Raw genomic sequence first — 4391 nt, 5'->3', positions numbered from 1 at the left:
AAGAAAGAATGAAGTTATATGGCAAGAAGAAGACAAGCACTGTTCAAACTATTATTTATATATTTTTTTATTATAATAGAGACGAAGTCTCACTTTTTTGCCCAGGCTGGTCTCGAACTCCTGAGCTCAAGTGCTCCTCCCACCCCAGCCTCCCAAAGTGCTAAGATTACAGGTATGAGCCACCATGCATGGCCCAAAGTATTCCTGGTAAGTATTTAAAAAAACAAAAAACAAAATACTTAATTCTCAATGTTTCTGGCACTTTAAATTAGTGTCCTAAATAAACACTAACTTTACAATTTTTTTCTTCATGTCTTTATAGACTTATAGTAATAGTTGGAGTGTTCTCAATGTTTTGACAAAAATTTTAAAGGCCATGAAATAATAATAATAATTTTCCCATTGGTTATTAAGATCACTTTGTACTATTCAAGCTTAAACAATGATTTTTATGGTGTCTACCTTGCAAATCTGTGACTGTCTGTACTTATTTTATGTGACCGTTCTGTGACATAGGGCTCTTTTCATCATTCCCGCCTTTGTGAAACACAATTGTGCCCTGTTTTTCCATGACCCCACTATCTCCAGTATCCCCTCCCTCCCATCCCAGGTTTCTTTCCAGCTTCTCTTCTCTTGCTTATCTTTTGGATGTTGGTGATCCTGGAGCTCTGTTTTTGACCTTTTGTTTCTTACTCTACACACTCTTCTGGTTCTGGCCTTTGTTATACTTGAAACTTCTCCCCTGTATTAGCCTGGTTTCATGCTGCTGAAAAAGACATAACTGAGACTGGGTAATTTATAAAGAAAAAGAGGTTTAGTGGACTCATAGTTCAACGTGGCTGGGGAGGCCTCACAACCATGGCAGAAGGCAAAAGGCACGTCTTACATGGCACCAGACAAAAGGGAAAAGTGAGAGCCAAGTGAAAGGGGAAACTCATTATAAAACCATCAGATCTTGTGAGACTTATTTATTACCATGAGAACAGTGTGGGGGAAACCACCCATATGGTTCAATTATCTCCCACTGGGTCCCTCCCACAACACGTGGGAATTATGGGAGCCACAATACAAGATGAGAATTGGATGGAGATACAGCCAAACCACATCATCCACCTCAGGTGGTGATGATGATGTTAAAGTGGAGAAAGGGGAAAAAGGGGACTTTACCAAATGATAGGAGGCAGGGTTTTTTTGGGGAAAAAGCAGGATATGGGGTGTCTAGGTTTAAGACAGAGCCCAAGGAACCAATGAAGTTTATGGATAACCTATGAAATGTTCTATATAGATATCTATAAAAATGGATATCTATGGATATAGATAGCTATAAAAATTTCATTAATTCATTCACTTCACCAATATTTACTAACTTGTACCGTGTATCAGGCACAGTTCCAGATGCTAGAGCACTGTGGACTGATACCGTGTGCAGTACAATTCGATATCTTGCGAGAGAAAGAGAGCACATTCACATAACTGTTATTATAGTATATATCATCATAGTCATTCTACAGTTGACTCTTGAACAATGCGATGGGTAGGAGTGCTGATAGCATGCAGTCAAAAATTTGTGTATACTTTTGACTCCCCCAAATCTTAACTAATAGCCTACTGTTGACCAGAAGCCTTACTGATAACATAAACAGTCGATTAAGACATATTTTGTATGCTATACACATTATATACTGTATTCTAATAGGAATATTATATTGTAAGTTACAAAATACGTAAGTTAGAGAAAAGAACATGTCATTAAGAAAATCATAAGGATGAGAAAATACATTTACTATTCACTAAGTGAAAGTGGATCATCATGAAGGTCTTCATCCTTGTCATCTTCACACTGAGTAGCTGCAGAGGAGCAGGAGGAAGAGGAAGCGGAGGGGTTGGTCTTACTGTCTCAGGGGCGGCAGAGGTGGATGAAAATCTACATATAAACAAACCCATACAGTTCAAACCCGTGTTGTTCTAGGGTCAGTTGAATTTTATTATTAGTTATTGTTAATCTCTTACTGTGCCTAATTTTTTAATTAAACTTTGTCATAGGTATGTATGTATAGAAAAAACATAGTATATAGAGGGCTCTATACTCTCTGAGGTTTCAGGCATCCACTGTGGGTCGTGGGACATATTCCCAGGGGATTAGGGGCACTATAATAATTGGTTTAAAATGGTGAATATGCACTTACCTGTCCTCCAGAAATACTACCCAACCTCTGTCATTTAGTTCATTAATTATTCTAGTGGCAGAAACTACAGATCTACCTTATGGGGAAGGTATTTTATTTTGGGCAAGAAGGTCTTCAGCCCCACAAGCCATGCCACATGCATCTGCCCATTAGGACAGGCAGTGCTATGAATCAGAATGGACCAAATTAAAAATCTTGAGATTACCTTTGCAGATGCGTCTTGCTTTGTAAAATCACAGTATTCCTGAAAAGCCATGCATAAATCAGTTTCTTTAATTCCTTACATTTATATAGTGCCTTATGGTTGCAACAGACTGCAGAGATCGTTAGTTGTTTTTTTCCTAACAATGATAGATGAAAGGAGGGGTCACTACTCTCATTCCCATAGAACAGAAGAGAAACTCACAGCTAAGAAATGTTCTGCGGCGGGGCACAGTGGCTCATGCCTGTAATCACAGCACTTTGGAAGGCTGAGGTGGGAGGATTACTTGAGGCCAGTTCAGGGTCTCACACTGTTGACTAGCCTGGTTAACAGAGCGAGACCCCATCTCTACAAAACATTTTTAAAATTAGCCAGGCGTAGTGGCACGTGCCTGTGGCCTCAGCTGCTCAGGAGGCTGAGGAAGGAGAATCACTTGGGCCCAGGAGTTCCAAGCTGCCGTGAGCTGTGATCGCACCACTGCACTCCAGCCTGGGCAACAGAGCAAGGCTGTCTCAAAAGCAAAACAAAACAAAATGAAAGAAAAAGAAAGAAAGTAAATTCCGTGATGGTAAGTGATGGATCTGTGTTTCAAATAATACAGAGGGATCATATTTTACATATTCTCAGAATTCATATTATAAAGATCCCTACAGTGATTGCACTGTTAAGAATACTCTCATAGATGTAAACTTCCACTCTACACTGTGGGCAACGCTAGATTTTTACACATCAGGTTTGCTGTGTAACACACGCATGTACTATGCATTACTAAACCTAGTTCTAAATACAGTACAGCTGAAATTTGGTGGGTAACGTGATCATCCAGCAAACGCTGCCAGCCCCTATCATATTCAGAACCCTGTGTTCTGAGGTGCTCAAGTTCAAGCTGAGGAATTTGCTAAACAAATCTCTGGCAAGGAATCAGCAGTGATTTTCTGTATCCTTAAATCCTTCCAAATAGAAATGGCAAGACATAACGACCCGAGTCCATAATTCCCAAAGTTTCGATCTCCTCGCACTGTTTGAGTTTTAACTCGTTTATTCCCCCAAAAGGGTATGCCATTTACTTAATTTAAAAATTAAACAGCATAAAAACTTCGGAATCTGAGACAGCAATCAGAGTTAAAAATAACTGATTTCGTGCGTTTCCGTGGAAAATGGGAAACAGACGTGATGGAGGGTGTGGGGGTGTTTGTGCGAGAGCGCGTGTGTAGACACGAACGCAACGCGGGCGGCCCGGGGGCGCGGGCCTGGGGGGGGAGGCCTTCCCAGCGTTCCAGCTACACCGAGCGCGTGGGGGCGAAAACATGTGCATGGTGTTTGGCGACTGTGCGCATGGGAGTGTTTTCACTGTCAACCAGGGTTCTTTTTCTTATTTTGAACCTATTTTCATGATGCACTGAAATACTTAGTTTAAAATTGCTTACGGAGAATTTTAAGACTAAAACGACACTAAGTTTCTTGTGTTAAGTATAAATGCGCGTCAGAGTGAAAGCCGAGTAGGGAGGAGTGAAAAGGGGGAAAAGGGAAGAGGTAAGAGGAAGAAAAGATGAAAGAGCCGACGGAAGAGTGAGGGAAGCGGGGGCGGGCAGAAGGGAAGAGGCCGGAAAAGAGCAGCGCCGGTTGCGGGAAAGCCCCGCGCGCAGCAGCCGGCCGAAGCCCGGGCGCGCGGTCCTCCCGCCGGCAGGGGGCGCCCGCCCTCCCGCCTCCGGCCCCGCGCGGCCCGCCGCCCCGCCCGCGCCTGCGCTTCCTGCCCCTCCTCGTCCGGGATGCTGCTGCCGCTACTGCGGAGTAGCTGTTTCCCTTCCTCCTCTCCCGGCGGCGGCGGCGGCAGCGGCGGAGGCGGCGGCGGAGGAGGAGGAGGAGGGGACCAGGGCGCTGAGAGCCGGCCGGCGGCGCAGTTGCAACGCGGAGCCCACGGGCCGCCGGAGCCGCTCGAGCGAGCGGAAGCCGAGCCCGGGGCCGACCCCCCGCGCGCGGCGGAGGCCGAGGGGGCGCCGGGG

This window comes from Theropithecus gelada, chromosome 18, assembly GCF_003255815.1.
Source record: "Theropithecus gelada isolate Dixy chromosome 18, Tgel_1.0, whole genome shotgun sequence".
Lineage (NCBI taxonomy): Eukaryota > Metazoa > Chordata > Mammalia > Primates > Cercopithecidae > Theropithecus > Theropithecus gelada.
The sequence above is the reverse complement of the archived record's forward strand: the minus strand, read 5'-3'. Positions refer to the sequence as shown.